Source organism: Gambusia affinis, linkage group LG01 (assembly GCF_019740435.1).
Source record: "Gambusia affinis linkage group LG01, SWU_Gaff_1.0, whole genome shotgun sequence".
In the NCBI taxonomy this organism is placed as follows: Eukaryota; Metazoa; Chordata; class Actinopteri; order Cyprinodontiformes; family Poeciliidae; genus Gambusia; species Gambusia affinis.
Genome location: NC_057868.1, coordinates 28,350,738 through 28,374,932, shown reverse-complemented (window position 1 = coordinate 28,374,932; position 24,195 = coordinate 28,350,738). Strand labels below are relative to the sequence as shown.

The 24,195-nt window shown below is 38.8% G+C and overlaps 1 long non-coding RNA gene across 1 annotated transcript in view; it reads right to left on the bottom strand.

Annotated features, from left to right (window-relative positions):
• LOC122829735 overlaps nucleotides 1-20,034 on the bottom strand; it is a 99,795-nt gene extending 79,761 nt beyond the window's left edge. Inside the window, exon 1 of the long non-coding RNA XR_006370416.1 lies at nucleotides 19,954-20,034. This is a non-coding gene — a long non-coding RNA (uncharacterized LOC122829735). The remainder of the gene's footprint in view (nucleotides 1-19,953) is intronic.
• Between the last annotated feature and the right edge of the window lie 4,161 nt (nucleotides 20,035-24,195).

The window sequence follows — 24,195 nt, the reverse complement described above, 5'->3', positions numbered from 1 at the left end:
GTGACTACAGCTGACGGTGCCCATTACATCACTGAAGGATGGTGTCCAATGATTCCTAACTGGGCTAAGCCACAATTAGTTCTTCTGGAAGTAGAATGCTTTTATTTGGGAGCATAATTTCAGATCCCACAAAGGTAACTTTTTTTATCCAATCACATTGCATCCAAACTTCAGCTCGTCTTACCTTTAATTAAAAAAAAAACTCTCACCAAAAAAGTGCCCTTTTGGTGAAAGGTACAGAGTACAATACTTTAAACATAGAAATCCAAACAAGCACACAGCAACACTCCAAGTCACGTCTCTACGTTCCCTTTCACAAAACCTTTTCAAAACATGTATTGTACACTTTTTGCCACCTAGATGTGATTTATGTAACGACCAAGGAAGTCTGGGGGAGGTTAATGTTGACACACCGTTATTAGACCTCTGAGCTGCCAACCCAGGGGGTTGTAGAGCCAAAATGGTTCCAGTGTCTAAAGGTAAGCTGGCATGGTGAGACCAGTGAGCCATAAGACTTAAAACTGTAAAAAAAAATAAAAATAAAAAAACACTAAAACATACAGTTTCTAACAGAAAAAGAAGCAAATGTAGATTGTTTTCCAAACTGCAAAAAACTGCCTGTATTTGAATCATTCAATGTTTTTGAATGACTAACAAGAATATTGTGACACTAAGTCCTTTCTTTACCAAGGAGGATAAGGGGTAAAGGTCAGATAAGCATTTTTGTTTAGTGTTGCAGATAAACAGCATAAAGTTACATACCAGGCCTCCTAAGGTGAACAAAATACTGAAAAAAAGAGGGTTCATCTCATGCCATAATATAGAACAAATTCAATAAGCCAATTAGACTCGATATGAATCCATTTTAAAGTTAGTTCAAATTATTAGAATTATTTTTGTCTGTAATAGCTTTGGATTCTGTACAACCAAAGCAAAGTTGTATCCGCATGATCATCACCAAGTCAAACTTGGTCCTGGTTTGGGTTGGACTCTGTCAGCATGGCTTCATCACCAGTCCTGTTCTAAAGGTGCAGTCCTGCAGAGGATGGTGTCTGGTTTGGGAATCTTAAGTGAATCAGCCTTGCTTTTTGGAGATGATGTAGTTCTGATCGCATTTTCTACACCTCAATGCAAGAGTGAGTACCTTTAATTCTGAGGCCAAAGGTTTTTAAAAAGAAAAAGTTGATGGAGGTCAGTGTCTTGGGTAACAGGTAATGGTACAGGTACAATGGAGCAGAGGATAGCCAAAAACCAAATCTCTCCATTTGTCAGAGACATTCACCTATGGTCGAGAAATGGACACTGTGACTGAGGATGAGATGCAAGACACAAGCTACTTCAATTAGCTTCCTCCAGAGGATGGCTGAGCTCAGCTTTAGATATAAGATGAGGAGCTTGAAGGATAGCTGCTGCTCATCCATATCAAAAGGAGGCAGGTGAGATGTTTGGGGCATCTGCTCAAGATGATTCTTGGGCAGCTCCTTTTGGAATATTTCTGAACACCTCATTATGAAGAGGAACCAGGTCAGACCCAGCACATGAATGAGTGACTGTCTTGCATTGGGATTCTCTAGGGACATAGATGTCAATGGATGGAGGCAGAAGCACAGCGCTTTTCTCCAGTGATAAATATATATTACTGTGATATCACAGTGATACTATATATACACTGAAGAAGTCAGTAAAAAAATGTTTTGTAAGTGTAAAAAAAAATATTTTCCTAGACAACAGCAGCAAAACTTCTCCAGTCTGAGCTAATAAGTTTAGCATTTGCCTGGGAAAATGCCATTTTCATCTCCCCGGGGCCCTGTGAGAACTCAGAGCCACTCCAAACCATACAAACTGGAGATTGTAAATGCTGGCAGTCATGATCATGGGTGTGTGTACAGAGGTATTTCTGAATGTTCACGTGATTCTCTGAGGGGTGGAGGTCAGTGTTTTTACAGTATTAGGTGTGCAGACTTTAATCTTGCCTCACTTAAACTCTCAGACTTTTGCCTTCAAATGAAAACAGAAAATAAGAAAGGTATCCTGTGAATTCAATTGAAGCCCATTCCTTAAATCTTTCTCCAGTATGTTATTTCTTAATGTAAACATCAATGTGTACAATTGTACAGTGAGCAGCACGAGACTCAAGGGACTCACAATAGAGTACTGGGCAGTAGGGCCACAGGAGAGTAAATCAAGCCAGAACAAACAGAAAATCTTCTTTGTTGGTGAAAAATGTAAGATTTTGAGACTTGTGTTCACAGCCATGGTGCACAGGCTGTACAGAAATCCCGAAACCATTTGACCCTGCATGGTGTGTGCCACGGTGGACAGGTTGTGCAGGTTGTGTGTCTGGTACTGTAAGGCTTGATAAAGATTAACCTGACTGGGCCAACAGTATCTAGCCACCCCCACATGGGAGATGGAGTTGATTTTGCAGACTGAGAAACAAATCATAAAAATGGTAAAATCCCAAATTGTCATGTTAATAGGTTGTTGGGGACCTAAATGCAGAGATGAGGTAGGGAAACTCATGACGAGCACCACTTTAATGATGACCACAACTAAAGGAATGTGAATATGATACCAGTGAGTAAATGAAAAGATGAAGAGCAGCTGTGGGATGGTATCAAACAAAAAACTGAGGAAAAGTGCTGAGTAAGCCTGGGAACGCAGAAAACCGTCCCTAGTCTTATCAAAGAATGGAACAAATTCACAAAAAACAATCAGTAAAATAAACTGAAAATCCAAAAGACTGACAAAAGTGCACCTTGACTATCAGAGTTCATAGAATGTATAGTGAAAGTATCATTATACCACAGAATACTTACAAAACTGGATGATCTATTTACTAATTAGGCAACATCTGAAAGCAGTTCATCGCACTAAAATTTATGGGTCCAACAGTAAAGAAACAATAAGGGGACTAAATATGGCAGTCCCATTTTGATAACCATCTATTACTTTCCATCTACTTAAAAATTAGATGCAACTTTACGTTGGTTTATACACAGATTTAGAGTAAAATATATGAATATTTGTGATGTAAAATTATTAAACTTTCTCATCTATCAGAAAAAATTTTGTGAGTGATGAACATTTACAACTTTGCCGGCTGTATATACATCCTATTACCATTGAGTTCATTCTCAGACATGTTTGCATTAGTACGACTCTCCTAAGTGGAAAAAAATAACATCCATCTTAGATCATTAACTTGTGTAACTATAGTATGATTTCAGGAGTCACCTGTGGAGGTAAAGGGAGAAACATTTTGACATTTTAAAAAGAAAACACATTCTGAATCAAACTGGAGGAAAAAAATTACAAAAAAAACAAGCTGAAAAAACAACCTTCTTATATGTACTCGGAGTACATTTGCATTATTTAAAATTTTAAAATATTGAATTTAAAAAAAATCTAAAATATTTATGTCAGATTAGAATTAAGCAGTCAGTCTTGCCCAGTGGCCACCTCTGACCTGGGGTCAAGAATCTCAGAATTTTGACTTGTTCTTCCCTTCCAGGCTACCATTCTCAAGTCCCACCTCCCTTTCTCCTTCCACTACGCAGCCCACCAATAATCCTCGCCAATCAATAGTAACTGTTCTCTCGATAATTCATAACATTAACATACACTCAATGGCCTAGCGGATGGATGGGCAAGACATAGGAGGGCCATCATTCCTGTATCGATCCCCCTTGGAGGGAGTCAATAGGCGGGAAGGTGATGGAGTTATAGCCTCCTGCCTCCGGGAGGCAGAGCCACAGCTGAAGCACAGGCCTCAAATAAACTGACAGCACACATCAAGTGTTACTCTCACATGCCCACAGACATACATACCAACACAAGCTTCCAGAGGGTTGGATATATGTCCTTTATACATGGAGTGCTGTGCCAGTATGTCACTAGCAGAGATAAGAAGCAACCCGTTTAATTAACCCCCTGAGCCCGGACCTGCTTTTATCACCACCATGGCTCTGTTAGTGCATTTATTTGACTCCCTTCTTCAGCAGTCTGAACATGTTTCCATCTTTTTTGCCCATATTCCCTTTACTCCTGTTTGCTGCTCCTCTGGGGTCCTTATCCCCTCAGATTATGTGTCCCCATTGGGTCGTCAGCTCTCAAACGCCACATATGGTCCTGTTTTTAGCTTTGCTACACACCAATCTACAGCTGGCAGCGAGTCTTAAAATCATTTTCTTCAAGATGCAACAAAGTCATTTTAAATTAATTAAAAATACCACTATGGGATCAACTTTCCCTGGATTTTTCCCCCTCCTCTTTGAATCAGTGAACATCACAGATATTAATGTTCACTGTCTGTCTTGGTTTCTGGGTCACAATTTGGCATGGGTACAGTATGACACCAAAACAAAATAATAATAATACAAATACCAACTGGTGGACGCCTTCAATAGAAAATGTCTAAACAGAAACAAAAAATTAGCCACCCTGCTAGTTCAGCCTCTTAGGCAGCAGGCCTTGAATGGTGAGACAGGATTGGTCTACTGGTAAATACAACTTTTAAAAAACCTAACAGTCCAAATACAACTGAATAACCTTAATAAAAGACATACTAATCATCAACTGCCTCATCTGGTGCCAAACTCAGATGTTGCTCAATTGTTTAGTTGATGACCTGTTTGATGGAGTTTAGCAAACTATCAGGTGTTGCACAATTATGCCTGATAAGAAGGCTATAAATAAACTGTCCATTACAAATTTTTGCAAATCTTTCTCTGTATTCTGCTAATGTAAAAAAATTAAATAAAATTTTGCAATTGTGGTGTTTCCATTAAAAAGGAAATAAAATTAAAATAAAGTGTGAATAAGCCATTAAGCTATGCTGTACATGAAAGGTTTGTGTCAATACAGAAATCCCAAAACCATTTGACCCTGCAAGATCTGGCTTAAGATGAAGAATATTGCAGCTTCTACACACAAGAGCTAATTAGTCATTTTCTGAGATGGTCAACAGGAAACAGAAAATCGCATGAATAGGTCCTTTTTTGATAGAGAATTTGACTTGACTTATTCTTCATCTTACTGCACACGTGGCAGTGCAGCCGGCACAAACGCACGTGTCTTTACACCACTTTTAATCATTCAGACTCCTATTAAAAGCATTTTTTTCATCTGCTTATTGGTTTCATTAGTTACAACCAGGACATGGAGAAAACCCCATCTGAATGCTGAGCAGTTGAAGCGGACGAGATAAAACACCAGAAGACTATATCAGGATCCACTCCCCTCAGCTCTGAACAAAATTGAGGTTTAAGTTCACACAGGCTCAACAGAATGGGGCAACAACAGATTGGAAGAATGGATGTGCTATTCAGCTGACATATTCAGATGGAATGGAGAGAATTTTGCAAAAACAACTTGAACGGAGCAAACATGAATGCTTGTGGATGGTGACAGGTACATTTTCATTGCACACTTTTAGCCCCTTAGTACAAAATGAACTTTATGTAAATGCCACAATGAATTCCTAATTTTACAACGTGCATTTAGCTGTTTCACAGTTTGCCCTGAAAATATTTGTCTTCTTCTACAAGCCGAGTTCTGCAGACAGGAACACACAGTCTCCTGCCACACTGACAGTGACTACCATAAAGGCTAGAAAAGTGATGCACCTTAAAATCCATTATTATAATTATTAAAAGAAATCCATATAATTATTTTAGGGGTGGCCACACCTCCCTCCAGTGACGCTATTGCACAAGTGATATAATTAATATTTTTATAGACTAAATATGCTTATTTTTAGTTATTGATTCAAAACTCCCTACAAAAGAAAGAAAACTGTCAACATTACTCTTTGTCTGGCTGAACGTTTAGCTCAAAGGTGTCATACAAGCTTGCCCAGAAGACCTGCGACATCCACCTTTTATTCTTTCTGCTATAAAGGACTCTTCACTCATTTCCTCCGCCTCTTCATCCTCGCCTACACAGCTTCAAAAAAGTCCCACAAGGGTTTTTCACACAGCACCCTGAAATATAGACCAGAGTAATGGCGCACTAAATTAACTCCTTGTAAGCATAGTTTAAGAATGGCTGTAATTAGCATATAATAGGTGTCGGAGAGGAGGTAAAGGGCCCAACCTGCCCTGGGGGCCCAAAGGTTGAGCTGAGGCCCTCGCTTCTCTTTTTCTCTAATGGCAGCGGAAAGTTCAGCCTTATAAACATGTCAGTGAGCCACATGATTAAACGGCATTAGATAATAGATACTAGCACTGTAGGCTACCTGTCACTCTTCTGCCAGTCCTGCTCATTACTACCTTGGTGTAGTCTGTCGCACACACACCCACATCATTTCAAGCTACTCTGTTTTATTGTGCTATCAACTCGCCAAAATACCACTTGCAGTATAGAATAAGTAAGAGTGAGATGAAGGGGGAGAGATAGAGAAAGAGAGCGGCCCCAGTGCAGAGCAGCCTGACTGATGTAGTTCCAATAATTGCAAGGCCCTGCTTCCTCGTCCAAGTGCCTTTTACTTATTTAAACTGTTTGCTTTAAGCGCCACTGAAGCCAATTAGGAAAGGCATAATTCAATAAGGCAGGGAATGAGGTGAGTAGGAGGGCTGGGAGAAAGAGAAGGGGGAGAAGTGGGAGGACGCAACCCGGCTTTTCAGTAGACCCTTCATCATTTTCCTGCCCTTTTATATCTCCTACTTTTTCACAATGACAACAAGGTTAATAAGAAGGTTTGAATCTCAGCCCTGATCATTCTCTAGATAATTCTGCGCTTCTTTTTTTTTTTTTTTTTTTTACAAGGTGGAAACCTCAAGTTTGGTGTAGAAGCCTTTTATGTAAGTAATAGTGGGTGTCACTCAGTTAATTCAAGAACAGATGTAGTGCATGTACACATGAAATACAGAAAAAATGCTAAATGTTAGATCTTATCTGTTTTATGTGAATTTAGCAAAGTCTTTGAGGTTTCTAAGTCAATTAGAGTTGGCATGTGGCACAAAAATCTAACTACATAGGTATTTTTATTACAAGATATTTGCTATCAGGCCAGGGCGACTCCCTCCTTCAGCTGCCCAGCAAACAGTTAAAATGAGTAAGAAAGAGATTCTAGGGCTGGATAAAATGCAGCAAACTTGTAGACTAGTTTCAATAGTTGCCAGCAGCCAGAAAAGGAATGCCTCCTCAACATGTGGGAACGCTTCTTACCACTGACATAACTAACAAAAACCAAAACTGTGACTATTAGAAACAGGTTTGGGTCATTTCACAGTTTCATACATATTTGTTTGCTTGTATCCACATCTTTCAGGCACTAAGGGAATCAAGTAAATTCATACCAGACTTGGGAACAATTTTTTTACCTAGTATGATAGAGATTTCAAGTAGTTTTCTATTTTAACCTATAGTTTGCTGTAAGAGGAAGAGAAGATAGATGACTCCAATAAGTATTATCTGTCAGCAAGAGGGCACTCCTTTATTTTTGGCTTGATCGGGAGTCAGTTTGAACAACTTACAATTAAATTATGCCAGCGATTTGAGCACATATATTATGATATCCTGATTTGTTAAAATACCGTAATAAATAGATAAACATCCCAGTGGGCGATAGTTAAATGAACAAAATGTAAGCAGTAGTTTTGTTTACGGGTACAAAATGTAAGTAGCAGGAGAACAAATAGCACAGTAACAAAAAGGTGCACGAAAATGGCCAAGAGGTGAGATGACCCATAGCCAAAAAAATAGAGGGGCTTTAAGGTTAAAGCCCTTAATAAATAGGTATTTAGTAAAAAGCTGGTCCTCAATACTGAGCAGAAAGGGAGACTGAGAAATAACAAATCATTCCACCCTATACAACTTTATGCTTATGCACTTGAGAAATTCACTTATTTTCAAGAGGTTTCAAGCTTAATAACTACTGAAACTGGTAGTGGGACACATGCTGGCCCAGACCTTTACTCATTTTAACAGCTGTTTAATAAATGTGATTGCAAATGGAACTTGTCACTTGCACTGGGGAGAGCCGGCCAGTCGATACCTTAGCTGGCAGGTGCCTGGGGTCACATATAAGTCAGGGAGTGATGGATATGTATCCAATAATTGATGTAGGGCAGCAGTTATTGTCAGTTTGGCTCCTGCCTCTATTGCTTATTAAAAGCTGTTGGCCTTAAGTACCAGCCAGCCAATTACTGAGGAAGCACAGCGACTGTTTAGGAGCCTGAACCCTCAGGCTTTCTGCAGGAAAAAAAAAAAAAAAAAAAAAAAAAGAAAGACCAGACTTATCCTATTGTTTTAGTACATGAATGCCTCTTTTTTTACATTAACATGTATGTGTGTCTCTGAAATCCTCGTGTTTATTTTTTTTTTCGGTGGATTTCCGCTCTGGCTCATTGTTCTTCTCAAGTGTTTTCCTCAAATGTGAAGTTACTGTAATACAGTGAGCATTAATCTGATGTATGAACTACTGCCTCGTATCAGGTCAGAGTAGAGCCAATGTTCCTCTTCTATTGTTGTTGTTGACCTTGCAGGTTATGAGAGAACCTGAGAAAAGTAGAATGAAGCAAACAGATCTGCTCCGTGCCGACCCGCTGGCCTTGCCTTGCACTGTTTAGTTATTAATGAACTGGCAAAATTCGCCACTTCCTCCACCTTAGTTCAAGGTTAGCTCATCCAAAGAATTTTTTTGTACTGTTGGCAATATCTCAAAGCGGGGCAGGAATTTCCACTATTATGCGCTGTGGGAGACGTGAATAGGGGACTACGTCCTGACTACAGCAGCATCAGTGGTTCTGCAGCCATTTTACCACAGCAGCCCAATCTCCTTAACAGAATCTCTTCCGTTAAATGCACAGAAGGGAGAAAGCTGAATGAGCTGTAATAACGCTCCCTGCCGAGGGCTATAACCCTAAGACTGTGGGGAGAGAGGAAAGGAGGAAACTTTGGATGTGACCATGGTGTGTAGTAATTGTAAAACTCGGAAAGAGCTGCTGAAGCAGAATTCTGACATGTAGCGCAGCTTTTCAGTTCTGATCAAAGGGTCCACCAGAGCAGCGGCTGATAACCCAATCAATTCACTTCTTTTGTTTTTCGCTGAATGATGCACGTTTAGCGCTAACCTCCAGGCAAAGAATGAAAAAAAAGAGAGAAAGGTTTGGGGGGAGGGAATGAGAAAAGCAAAAGAAAAAAGGGGGGAGAAGTAAAATCTGAGTTTAAAACCCAGAAGAAATATGTAAAATTCAAAGATGAAGAAGTTAAGATTAAATAATTTTAGTTTCTTGGTTAAATATATGGCTCTGTGGGACAATGTTATGCGGCGCTACAAGGGATGTGACGTATACACAAGCTGATTTGAATATGAAATGTTTTTGAAAAGAATAGAGGAAAAAAAACGAAGCTGGAGATGGATTATAAGATTACCTGTCTGCTGCTCCTTTCGCTTAGCGCAGTGAATGAGAGCCCAGTCTCTTTAGAGGACAATTAGAGAGAAGACAGCAAAAGTATTGAAGTAGGAAATAAGATGTTTTCCTGATTAATGTTTTACAAAATGAAAGCGGGTTTTTTTATTATAATTGACTAAAGCAGTAAAAAAAAAAAAAAGATCAGCAAAGTTTCACAATTAAGAGAGGCTTTTACACACCAATCAGTGAACTGGTTAATGAGTCCCTTGTTAGTACTCACCATGACAGAGGGGAGAGTTATACATGTGGTCATTTATGTTTAAGTGTATAACCAGCTTCTGAGAAACTGATTTACTATGTGGTGGCAGATAAAGAGCACAACGCCTCAAATATAAGCCTGAATGCATGGAGGTGTTAAAAACCGAATCAGGAATACAAACTAAAACTATTAAAGAAGTATCTTCATCTGGACAAGCTGATTAGTTTCTAAAAGTTATTTTTCAGAACTTCTCCATAGAAAGGAATTTTGGGAGGTAGTAAATATTATCAATTACAATATTTAAATAATAAAGCATAGTTTATAATTGTCATTTTTAATATTGGTTAAATTCTAGTTAGTTTAATTTGGTGATAAATCTGTCCAAAAACATGTTGTTAGAATTTAACTGAAGGCTTTTCAACTATTGATAATCTATTTCAGTGGTAAAGGTGTAGAGCAGCAAACAGTAAAATAGATAAAAGTTGTTAAAGGCTTTATGCTTTACGACAAAGATGTGCAGCCTTTGTTTATTAATTTATACTGCATCCCACAATGCACAATGGATCGTATAAAGTTGAACATGTTCTTTACACTTCTAAAGGCTTTAAAGGTCATTAGAAGAATGGAAGAATCTTCCAAGATCTTAAAATTAAACACATTTGGAACTGCTAAACAGATTGCTGTGATCTATTAGCTGCCCAGAAATATTGAGTAATTAGAGACAGGAGGCTTTTGTTAATCAAGGAACCATAAAAAATAAAAAAGTGGTCATTATGACTGAGATTTTAAGTTCATTTGAGAGAGAAAAAGCTTAGAAACAGAATTTATCTGAACAGTCCTCCAGCAATCGGGCCTTCAAGCAGACAGAACATTCCTCGCTTTGAGACTCATGACAGGATGCTGGAAATTTTCCAAAAGGCATCTGAGGCAACGCTCAGACTACAGAGCGCAAATTCTACTGATCTGATTACAGTGTTTTTTACAAAAACATATCAGCTTCTTGTCATTGACATAGTCTGTCCCATCAAAAATTACCATACTTGTATTGTTTTATGGCATTTATAGGGGAGAAACTGGAAAAGACAGATACTATCATGCTGAAAAAAAAACAACTATTGTTGTAAAGTAGGCTGCTATTAGAGAAACCTATTGTACAAGACTAGAGAAAAGTGAATTTTAGATTTGCTCAAATATATAAAATATATAAAATTGTAGAAAGCAAGAAATTAATTAAATCGCCCCCTTACGTGCAACAAGATACTTTGTAATATCTGCAAAATGTACACAAAAGTAAAAAGATTCAAATTATTTATTACAAATCGCAGAAGTGCGAAGTATTTGTTCAACCTTCTTTCTTCTGATGTCTCAATAATTGTCCTCTATAATCATATAATCATATAATGTATTTGACAGGAACATAGGGATATTTTATTGCACAATCAAGTAACATTGTCACTTTCAGCTGTTTAAAAAATACTGTACATGGAAAACATGACATTTTGACTTCACAGTTTGGAGCCTTGAAATTGGACTTCTGTCTTTTTAAGAAGCTCCTGCTCTTTGTGACATGCCACCTTAGAGGGGGTGGTATGATGTATTTGACAGGAACATGTGATCACATGTCATCACAGCATGTCATCACAACAATGCTCCTATATTATGCCACTTATAACCGTTTTTTAGGAGCAGAAGCTCAACTGGAGACTGCAGCTCTAAGAAGGAGCTTAGGGGAGATAGGCAGCCTTTAGTGTTTAAGCACCCTCAAATGGCTGCCATGAAAAATTCAAGGATTTCTCAAACATGCATGAAGGAATCAAAGTAACACTCTGGGAATAACATTTTAACATGTTATAAAGCTCAAAAAGTCAATATTAGTTCATCCCCTTCCCACTTTTTTAAATAAGAACAAGAGGCCACCTGAGTGTGACTTTTTGCAAGTATACACAAAACTGTTCTATAAAGTCCTCAGATGTTTGTTATGAACAAACAGCATCATGAAGATCAAGGAACACAACAGCAAAGTCAATAATTATTTGTGGAGAAATCTGAAACAGTAGTTCCTTTCCAGTTTCTACAAGTCATGTATAGGAGTAAAAGAAAACAAATGGAAGCTGATACTATATATATATATATATATATATATTGTATATATATATATATATATATATATATATATATATATATATATATATCAGGATAGTATTTACAATCTCAGAATCGGAAGTCCTTCACCATGACCCACAATTCAGGTTAGAATTTCAAATGGTGGGATTTCTCTGGGTCAAAACAGTGTCCAGGTACTTAAAAGTAACAATTTCCCAAATTACTTTAAATTCATCTTGTGGCTTTTGAACAAGATATTTGAGTGGACAACTGTACAACGGCTGATTTGACATAAATAAGTAAACAAAGAGGAAGTGTTTTTTACCCACGTCACTTTTCTTGGCAGAACAATGTCACCCATGAACTCCAGTTGCAGCCTATGTGGGGCTGGCCTGCCCTGACGGATGGGAATCAAAAGACACTAATGTGGGTGTAGGGTTGAGTGACCTTCTATGCAGATTGACTTTACACCGGTGGAAATAGAAGCCGGTAAATCAGAGGACTGCCGTGAAGCTCATCGGAAAGCATCACTCCCTCTGACACCGTCAGCCCAGAACATCAATCACAGGTATGAATACTAAGCTTTAGGTATAAGAAGTTTCCCATCCACTTAACTATTTAGCAACAACTTTAACACAGAGCAAATAAATGAGCTGGAACACAACTTTACATGTGGAAGTAAAACAAGAAAACACAATTAAAATTTTTTTCTACAATTAAAAGTTTTATTCAATCCTAATTGTATCCTGAAATTGAGCTTTTCTTCGCAAATCTGTAAGGATCAGCTTTTTTTTTGGCTTTTTTTTTTTTTGGGATCTTGCTCTAACATTTGTTCTGAGACAAGTCTTTTGTTAGCTGTCTCTGGCAGCCAGGCCTGTTTAGGGAAGGGGGAACATCTGTGATAAATTTCACCTCAAATCAAATGAGCTCCGGCACAGCAGTGGGTCCATGACAAACTTCCTGCATGTGCTAATATGAGGATGGATATTGGAGCCAGTCAGTCGCACGCTGCCACACATCTATGCACATGTAGACACCTGACAGACACGCAGCAAAACACCACCGTGCTCACTGTTATCGAGAGAGAAATGCAAGTATACATTGCATTTAATGAACTTAACTTCATTAAGTTCCTCCACAACTTAATGAAGGTTGTGGAGGAAATTCAAATTGATATAATTTCAGTGGTGTTTATAGAGATTTGCAACAGTATTCATATTCTTTCAAATATGCTACAATCATAATTTCAACAAATTTTGTTGGAATTTCACAAAGTAAAAAAAGCAAGGCACTGTGACATTAAACAAAAAGGTACAGGGCTTCAAAATGATCTTATAAAAGACATTTCATTCCTCCAATCTACTAATCAACTTGTCCACCTCACAGTGTTGGTTTTTTGTCACAAATACTGTTTTGCATGAAGGCAAAAACGTTAAATTAAGATCTCACCTGAACAGGGGAGGCCTTGTGGTGAACTTTAAAATGGACTTCTTAAAACTTTCTTTCTTCAATAATGTTGTTTTCTCACCACACTTCCATAAGACCAGATTTGAGAAGTGCAAGAATAATTTTCATGTTGCCATACTGTCTTAACTAAGTTGCGGATGTCCACAGCTCATTTAGAGTAACCACGGGTCTCTTGGGTTAGATTTGAAGTTGTACCATAACTTAAATTGGATAGACAGGATGACCTCTGAGCTCTGATGTGCTAAAAACCGCTGATTATTGTTTTGACTACAAAACTAAATGTGGCTTAAACGAGGTAAGTCACAGCTAGAATGATCAAAGTTTGGGATACTCACTCCTTTAACAAATTTATGACCTTTCTGGCATGCACCTTGACGTTCATGAGGTCACACAGCAAACAAAGGCCAATAATAGGATTAAATTATACACCTTACCACTTTGGAAGTGGACTGGTTGTGATAGCTGCAATGTTTTTTGAAAACTATGAATCGGTTATTTTTGCTAAATAGTTATGCACTACTTTGTGTTGGTCTTTCATAAAATCCCAATAAAATGCATTGAAGTTTGTGGTTGTCCAAGTCCAAGAGGTATGAATATTTTTAAGGTACTTTAAAAAGGTGGGGAGAGAAAGGCAATGAAAGCAGTATTTATCTTTAAAATAAAAATGTCTCCTATAAATACCTACAGGAGAAGTAAAATGCATTTTTTATGATTCTTCAGAGCATAGTAGAGTAATATCAGCACTGAAGCGGTTTCAGTGTGGTACCTGGTAGAGGTCACTCAGTCTTATTGACCAATAAATGGCACCAAAGAGACCCCTTTATAGAGTGGCCCCCAACATTTCAGGATACACTGACCAGAGGCTAGAGAGGGTCAGGAGGGCATTAACCCTCCCATAGGTCAGGGATTTAACCCACTGTCTTTCCAAGCCCAAGTGTGGCCCACTCCACTCAATACCCTTTTAATTGCACTAGGATGGTTTGCGACCTATCGATTAATACGTGTATTTATGTCATCCAAAGTCTGGAGGCTACGTTGTATTTCTGTGTGGCATATTCATTTATTTACCTATCTGTCCCGCCCCTCATGCATCATCCATATATCTGTCCATCTCTCCTCGGAGAGCACTTCAATTCAAGGGCTCCCATAATTACTGCAGCCCTATAATTGAGTGCTTTGATTTAGGATTTTTCTGTTCCTTTCCCCCCCTCCCCCAAACGACCGCAGCCATCATTCGCTCCACGCCTCTTCCAATGAAAAAGACAGAAGGATGAGATATGGAAATAGAAAAATGGGTGATAGAGAGTAGAATATACACCCACCCTTACAGACACACGCATTCTCTTACTGTCTTATCAGAATCTACTGTTTCAGTCATCCAGGAGGGGGGGGGAGGGGGCGAGTTGATAATTACTGAGGGAGATTCATGCAAATCGATGCCAAATTAAAGCATTATAAAAGCTTTTATCAGCTTTTCTTTTCCAAATTGAAGGCGATAAAACCCCATTTGAGAGACGGGAGAAATGGCCCTAGTTCCTTAGTTTAAAAAAGAGAGAGAGAGAGAATGGTAATTATGTTAACACCAATAGAATCCAGAATCCCCTTTTCTTAACTCGCTTACTCATTCATAATTAATTAATTTTTCCAAAAAGTGGGCAAGAAGAACAATGTAGTCCTGTGTCTCCTCTCCCCTTTTGGGGCTTTCAGGACAAAAAGATGGAGCGTAGGAGATACTGTTGGGTTTTGTGACAGAGGGCTCATTTACATACCTACCCCTTACACTAGGATTCAGTTACCGTAGCTTAGCTCTGTATGCCTCAGGGTGGCAATAAAAGTGGCTCTGCTTTCGAAACAAAGGTGGGCGGACCAAAATAGGACAGCAACTCTGAGGCCAAAAATGATCAAGCCTGAAAGAAAGATGGCAAAGCACAGGCCCTTAAACAGATATTTCTATTAAAGTAGGTTTAATTTACCACTTGATGGCAACAGACCTAAACTTTAACTCGCAGCTAAAGTAAGGAGTTCCCTCCATGTATGTCATGGTTGGTTTACTCTTATAGCTCAAGGCTTCAGAGGAACAACAAGCAACAGAAAAAGAAACACAACAGAGAGTATAATGTCCGCCTGACGGACAGTGACCTCAGGGTTTTCTTGTCTGATCTATTAGAAACTCAACGCTGCAGTTGCAGTACGTTTAATAGCAAATCCTTGACTCACCTGCGGTGGATCTGAACGCGGCAACAGGAAAGACCAAACACGTCTGAAGGTGTTAAAGGGGAGAGAGGTGGAGTGTTTCACAGAGAGAAAACCTGTCACTCTAAGAAAACACATGGCTGGCACATTCACAGAAATCAGCCTAATGCCCGTAGTTTGACGTAGTTTGAGACTTTTTATTGCCAAACCCTGTAACACATACTAAACAGAAAATTTTAATTCTACTGAGATAACATTGCTATATTTTAACAATAATCATATATCAATGCCTGGTGTCTCCCGCAGGGACAAGTAAGCAAGCAAATACTTTTGCATGGCGCTGTATTTGATATATATTTGGAGAGGTCAGCACCAGCAGCCAGAAGTCACTTTGCCGCTAATCCAAGCTAATGTGCTGTTGACAACAGCCCAATTACACAGAGCTCCAGCTGAGTGGAGAGAAGTGGAAGAAAGAGGGGTTCACTGCAAGGAGATGTGAGCAGAAATAGTAGAGTACACTGAAAAAAGAAACGCAGCAGATGCCTGCAGAGCACATGAGACCAGGGGTGGACATGAGAAACAAAAAATAAACAACATCTAAGAAGATTGCTACTAAAGATCACATATGTGCGTGTGTCTGTGTTTCGGCAGCAGAGCACAGTGCTGTGCAAACACAGGCGTGCTGGGTGGAAAGGCCGAGGAAGCCGGGGTGAGACAGTGTGGAGAAGCTGTGGGGAGCCTCATTACACCCAGCAGGAGCCTTACACTGCCTCATCACTTCCGGCTGAATTGGGAACAACCACTGCTTACTACCATACCCTTGCACACCACAGCACCAGATGCTGCAAGCACAGGCAGGCTGACCTTCCCACAGTTCAGAATCAGTCATCCAAACTGCTTCAGTGACAGAATTCCTGCTTTCTGCAGGAATTATCTTCATTGATTCATTTATTAAATGAAAGTTTTTCATTCATGTCCAGTCCTCGAGGGTTACTAATCTGCAACTTTCGGATGGAAGAATGAATGTGTTTAGCTACAACATACTGTTAATTTACTCTGTCAAACATAAAGGTACAACTTTCTGAACTTACATGAACACAAAAATGGCTTATTCGCTTCCCTCTAATTGTAACACCATAAACCCACCATCATTATCATTTCTTTCAATAACTGATGCATTGTTAATAATACTTAACAGCTTTAATTACGAACCCCGTCGAGGGATCAAGTTGCACAAGGCTGGACTGATTTTTCATTTTGAATAATTTTTCCTGCTTAAAAATGAGAAAGAGATTAAATGCTTCTTCAGATTTGAGTTTGAACCTTGGTACAGAGGAGAATTTGTCTCTATTTTCTTTTTTACAAAGTGACGACGGGTTGGAGCGAAACATGGTTGACCATTAGGGAGCTGCACCAATATGTTGTGTTTGAGAAAGGAGGAGAGCCATAAAGGATAAGCTGCAGGTTCTCTGGTCCATCTGTGTTCAAGCCCTCACACAATCATGACAAATAAATTATGACTGAAAGAGTGAGACCATCAAACAAGCGGCTAGAATGATTTTTAATGAGAAGGTAAATAGACGCCATTCTCTAAGGAGAAAGGGTAAGGAGTTCAGTCTTATAAATGGCCACAAAAAAAAGTTGCTGATCCTCTGCCATGAAAGAAATAAGCAGAGGAGGTTTTTTGCGCAAGACCTGCTATGAGTAGACTGGAGTAGAAACTAGTGGGGTTACTGCAAGTTAGCAATTTATTTCCTTCTTTGAACTCACAATCCCTTTAAAACCATCTAATTAGTTTAGGTTATGTTTGCAGTCCAGCCTTTATTTACATCTGGCATAGAAAAGTAGAAATTAACAGATGCGTATAAAATCCAAATCACATACAGTCTCTTGACGTAAAAATCTTCTGAAGATTTTTTTCCCAAGACAGTTTTATTGTATCCATTACTGAAATTTGAAGAAATTCCACTGCCATTTTCAGGCAGTTGAGGGAAATAATGTCTGAGTCAAACACTTTTTATGCCTTACCTTGCACCTGCGTTGGTAAGAAATGAGAGTTTTTAAGTCACACATAATCTAAAACTCACTGAAACACAAAGTTCAACCCAAAACGACTCTTCCTAAAACCAGACTCAGAAGGTTAAATCCAAATAGATTTTGAAAGCTTTTGCAAAATTGACCGGATAAAAGGGAGAGCAGAGAGAATAGAAAGACAATACAAAGAAGAGGTAACACACAGGAACTCCAAAGAGGAAGTAAGAAAAACATCAGGAAGGAAAAAAGAAATGAAAGGATGGAGCAGTGAAACCAGAGTAAGGGCAAGGAGGAGCAAGTGAGCGTCTGAATGAGAGAAAGAATTAAATAAAAATGCAATAAAGCAGCCGGTGTGAAATCAATCTGCTTAGAGTTTTGTTTAATAAAAATTCATGAAGGGCTGGTGGCCGAGAGCTCATGAGAAATATTGGTGGCAATGCTGGGGGACGCCGTTCTTCCGAGGGGAGGGGAGGAGAGGGTGGTGCATGTCTCTGTTGATAGTGTGTGTGAGTGTGTTTGCTTTTGGCTGTTTATCAGTGTGTTTGTTTTGACATCAGTGTGAGTTACAGGGCTGCAGTGAGTCCATGAGAGAAGGGACAAAGAAGAAAATATTGAAGGTCTTCATAACAACTGCATTCCTACAGTGCAGAGAAAGAATGGAAGCAAGCTGTAAGTCATGGCGTCTGCCTCCATGTTTGTGTGCGTTTGTTTATCTGCACACATCTTAGTCTTGCTGGCTGTCATAGTCGGCCCTCTTCTGTTTTCTCATCAAGGCCTCGGAGTTTGAGCTATAGCATGGCTTTACCAACTTTGTGTAAATCTCTTTCTTTAACAGCAAACGGGACGGATGGGATGGGGGGATCAGTAGTTTCTGTTCTGTCCTGAAGGCTGAGGATGAGATTCAAGCAGCATACATTTGGCTGCAGATTTAAAAGACTGCTACAGCTTCAGTTTCAATGGCTTACACTTTAAGTTCAAAATAACATTTTTATAATTTAACTAATTTGGGTAATAAATGCTAATAAACATTCTCTGTAAAGGCCAAAAAATAAATAGTCATCCCAAATGGCCAGCTTTGATCTACAAAGCAAATATGTTTAAGCAATATCTCCATTAAATTCAACATTTTAGCTAAAAGATATTTCAATTAATCTTTCAAATGCCTTTTTATGATTTATTTTTGTTTTATTTGTAAAACACTTACTATAGTTTTACATGAGTTCATTTAAAAACTACTAGAATGTATTACACAATTAGTTTTTGGGGTTTTTTCATTAGTTTTGATTCAATACAGTGAGACAGTTATGTCATTGTTCTGACAGTGATATTACCACTAATGATCTGCTGAGCTTTAGCCAAATATATCAAAAGTTTAGAAATTTAATCCTAAGCTTCTTAATGTGCTTATAAATATTTCCTTTACTTGCCAAATATTGTAGCAAAATAAATACAATTTATGTTGGTAATGTGAAATTTTTTTTAGTTGGGTCCAAATGTGGAGAGAGGAAGCCAACGTTGTAAAACATCCAGTCCTGCTGATATATGGAGTATGTGTATGAATCACCATTTAACTATTGTGCTTGTATGGGGATGAGTGACGTAAAATGGAACCACATTATGTTATCACCACAGAATGTTACTTTCAGTCACTATGGTATTATGTTGGTTTTTGGGGGAGGACTCCAAGTTTTGACCATCTTGCATTGAAAGTGCAATGCTGTATGTACACAGGCTATAAGTGCACCAAGTCTGCCAGTCATTGTGCTGATGTTTATGTAAAATCATTTTCAAGCAACATATTTCTAAGCGTCTTCCTAAAGTTCCAGAAACTTGTGCAAATGAAACCATGTTCCAAATATCTACAATGTAAATATGTTGATAAAACTACTACAATAAAAAGTTACAAGATGATTGAGATAATAGGCATTATTATCAAAGTGAGTAAATCTCCATAACATGCCCTTTAAATGTTGAGCAAGTTCATTGTTCAGCTATCAACGTATATAAAATAACTTAGAAGGAGGACAGAATACTATTTCTGTAAAACTGTTCTGAGATATTGCTGCCACTTTTATCCTTCCATAAAGAGATTTGGGTTTTAATTATGGCTCAAAGGGTGCTTAAATCAGTGCAGAGCAAACTGCAAGACTACAGAACACCCACCCAGCATGACGATATGTTGGATAAGCTCAGCAATTTCAGGACTGCAAACTTCTACATCAGCCAGAAATAATGCATAACTACAAAAAAAAATTAACTCACCCATATAAATATGTCGTGATGCGATATATGTGATCGCCCACCAGTCAAGTCTCTTTTTTTGGCCTCTCTTTAATGGTGGCCCTATTCTGCAACTTAGAGGACCCATGCATCAAGTGTTACCTCCGAATGATCAGTTTTTAATTCCACAGACTTGATCAAATAAAAAAGAATTATAATGAAAACACTCACTTCAACTAAGATCCAAAAAAAACAATTCATCTTTGTCTGTTGTTTTCATTCGGAGGATCTGAACTTTGCAGTTGTATTATGAAATACCTCAATAGCCCAGCTATCTGTGCCAAAGGTCAGAAGAGAGGATTCTTCTGCAAAGTTAGACAGGATCCAGCTGCAGGGAAGCCCTTGATGGCCTCATCCTTTAAGGGTCTAAAATACAGGCACACAAATATGCAGAGGTTAGGCAATGCTGCACATTCACTCAAATCATTTTTTTAAACTAGATGCAACTTTAATGACACTATTTTGAGTGATCGCTTAAAAAATAAGCTCCACACCTGTCAAAGTTTAGACTAATGTGCTCATTTGTCAGAATGCCCCGCTTTTTATAAGCAGAGGTTCAGGAGCTTCCAGGTCAGAGGTCATGACATTGTTTTTGATTTATCATCTGATGTCGTAGGACATGTAGGTCAGGGCCAAGACAATTTAGATAAGAACTCTATCTGGAGTCCCCTCCTTCCTTTCTTTTCTTTTGCTTTCTCTTTTCAAAGCCAAAGGTTACAGAGTGAAATCTGTTTCCTGAACTTTCTGTTTATAACTATTCCTTCTGGGGCAGGACTTTCAAGAACAGAGCCTTGAAGAACAGCAATAAAATAAGCACGTTGGTAAATTGTGATTTTCTTTTAATTTATTTGAGTATAGAGATGGTGCTCTGTTGCCTTCGGAAGCACAAGCTGTTTGTCCTCAAGGCCAGAACGTGCTGTTGACGCCACCTCTGTGCAGTGAGTCATATTACGGTAAGACATGATGGATCTCAGACACTCAAGATAGCGTCCGACAGCCTCCAACTTAAGAAAGTAAAAGCATTCGAGTTCATAATGACATCAAGCAGAAGGTTAAAGGAACTGACTATCCAGAGTCTGCTCTGGAAAACTGTGCATTCCTGTAGTAGTCTAAAGCAGGAAAACAGATCAACTTAAAATGAAGAAGAAAAACAGCAAAGCACGCGTCGTCTTTTTTCACCATGCCAAATTTAAAAATAGTTTTTGGCAAAAAGAAAAAAAAAAAAGAAAAAGACCAACTTTATGGTACCTTAGAGGGACAGTATCATACAAAATAGATTTGACGAGCTTTACAATGTCATTCCCTCATTCAAAACATACCTGGAATATTACTTTGATTCTTTCATGCAGGCTATGCTTGAGAAATCCTTTAGTCTCCCCTCTCAACCATCTACATTCAGAAACATCTGGTTTTTCTAAAGTAGTTCCTCCTCAGCACTGCAGTCTCACAGAGCACCCTCCCCCAGCTTTTCCCCACTCAGCTCCTTCAGACTAGCAGCAGCACCAACTAGCAAACAACTGAGGGAACGGCGCATCTACCTAGTTTATAATATAGGCTACTTCTCAGTCGAACACACCTAGGAAACGTTGTAAATGCCATAATGATGAGCATTGTTGTGATGACGTACTAAAGGTGGAGTATCGGAAAGAGCTCTGTGGAATAGTTTAAAGGCCGCAATAAAGCGGTGTGCAAACTTAAAACAGTTAAAAAGTATAAAGTGATGGTTTTTGATCAATATAGGAATGAGGACAATAACTGATTCTTAAACAGAAACATTGCATACAGTTATTTAATTTAAAATTTGTTCGTTGTTTGTTTTAACTCAAATTTTGTATCAATAAAGAAGTTAAAAGGGATACACAAGTGTTTACTTCTATCCACTCCCTTTCAGACAAGAAACTGATGATTAATGGGTAGAGGAGATGTCTGGAAGATTTCTTAATTCAAGTTATTTATTTTTTCTGATTCTGCTTCGTTGTCTTTCCATTTGATTGTTTTGTTCTTGCGAAGGTCTGAAATAAACTTAGGCCTACTTACTAGATTTTATAGGCACATAGTGCCATAAAATGTCACTATGTGCCTGGAAAATACATAATATTACCCCTTTAAGAATAACTGGTATATTTTGGTATTATCTGCTTTCCAGGAATAATCAAGCTTTTCCACCGCTCCATCAGAAACTTTTTCTTTGAAGTCCAGTGAAGTGTCTGTTTTCCTGGCTTTACTTGAACTGTGAAGATAGCAAAATTTGCCCCAGAGAACATTTTAAAGTCTGATGATGTTCCTTTCTTCATTTACATCGCCACGCTCTCAAAAAATGTCCCACACGTAGCTCTGTCCTGTCTTTTTCTACCACCTGGTACATTCATGCAGCCAACACGCTCTTTCCTTCCTCTCCCATTGTCAAAGACGGGGGGAATTCCCTCCACTCGGATGCGAGTGCTTTCAAATCCCTGTGATCTCAATTGTCCTCGTCCCTGCTCCTCGCTCTGCCTAACATTTATGTGGTTAAAGAGAAACAGGTGAAGGATAGGACATGCTTTCTGCACTTTGTGCCTGCAAAATATAAAAACAAAAATTAAGAATTCATAACCTTGAGCTTTTAGAGATTATTTCTAAAAACATATTGTATTTTATTGGGATTATTTGTGATATAATACAAATAGTTGTGTAATTATGGGAGTAGTGACGCACAGTTTTCATTTTTTTGCAAATGCGCATTTGTACTCACCCCCTTTATTCTGATACACCTCCAAAGTTAAATCCAGAAAAAGCAACTGCTTTAATGAAGCATTTAATACCTACAGTAAAACATAGTGGTGGCAGCATCATGCTGTGGGAATGCTTTAGCAAGTTCAGTGAAGACAATCAGGGCTGATAGGAAAACAGATATAACTGCACCAATAGGATGATGAAAAAGACTTTACAGAATTTGGCCTTCAATCACAATGATGACCTTAGACATGCAACCAGAGCATAAAGAACTCTGTTCAAAAGACATTCATGTGACACAATGTAATACAATGACCCAACCAAAGTCAAAATCTAAAACCATCCAATCTGGTGATAAATGTATCAAACAAATAAAGGGTTTATCAGATGTTTAAAAAAAAAAAAAAAAAAAAAAAAAACTAAAGCCATAAAGAGAGTAAAATGTGGAACTTGAGATACATAGAGGTCCCTTCACAGCTCTAATAAAAAAAACAGTCAATACTATCAATTTATACAATTGCTGTTCACTTAAGAACACCACTTTTAGGGCAACATAAGGTCAGAGCTCAGATTTTTACATTTAACTGTGTGCTTTGCTGCACTTTATTGTCCCTCTTTTACCCTTCCTCCCACAGCGTTCCCTAATTTCCCCTCCCTCACCCGCTTTAATTCCTGTAAATACGTTTTCTCTCCATGTCCCTCTTGTTTCAACCAACCCAAAACTCACACTTTCCCTGTCATTAACCAACTTACTGTCCCATCCCCATCTACATTTCTGAATCCCCACCAGCTGTTCAGGACAAAGTGTCAGCTGTTGGCAGCAATATACCAATAACAGGAGGGTAATTGTCTCCAACCGTAACATGTGGTGGTTTTACTCTGAGCTGGACTGCTGCTCTCCCAGCTCCACCTGACACACTAGCACTGGTTGTTTTTAAAATCATTCCAGAAAAACACAACTTGCTCTCTGCCGGAAATCCATTTTGGCAGGCCCAACTTTAAAAGTGAAGGGGAAATAAGAAATAACCCCCTCCTTCCACCTGTGCAATTAAAAGAGGAGCCAATTAAAATTAATGTAATAGTCCCTGCCGGGTGAGTTGTTAAACAAGATGGGGGTTATTGTCCTTGGAGGAAATGGGCCAGAACTCTAGACATCTTCTTTTCTTGGTTCAATGCACCTGCCCCTCCCAGTTGGTACACCCTCTGTGCAAACTTGCTGCTGTATTAAGGTAGAGTTCCTTAAAGAAAAGTCAAGTGCAAACTAACCTGAGGTGGACACAGAAACATAAAAAGTTCCCGTTCAGAGAGTTATTTAAACATATCAAAGCAGCCTGAATCTGTACAATTCCAAGGATGAAATAACCTGCAAGTACAGACGCCCATCTGCAGGTTCACATCCTGCCTAGCTACAGTCCTCCACCAGGATTCTTCTTAATGAGCCTTATGTAAGCAGGAATTGAGTGAAACACGTGTGCACCGTGAGGCCTGCGTGACTGCAGAGTGATGAAAGTGACAGAACAGAAGGAGGACATCACGGAGACAAGCAACCAAATGACAGGAACCGCTTTATCTTATGAAGTCAGTGTGTTCTGGCATTCCTGTGGCAGATGACTCTTCCCTTGGTTCAGTGTGACACTGTGCCAATGCGCGTGAGTACATCACTCCCATGCTTTAATGTCTCAATCTCAGGAGATTAAGGGCCTAATCAAGCCAGCGTCTGCAATAATGGGGGAAATGGGAAGACAGATATGGTACTTTACACAGATGATTAACCAGCAGATTGTGTGT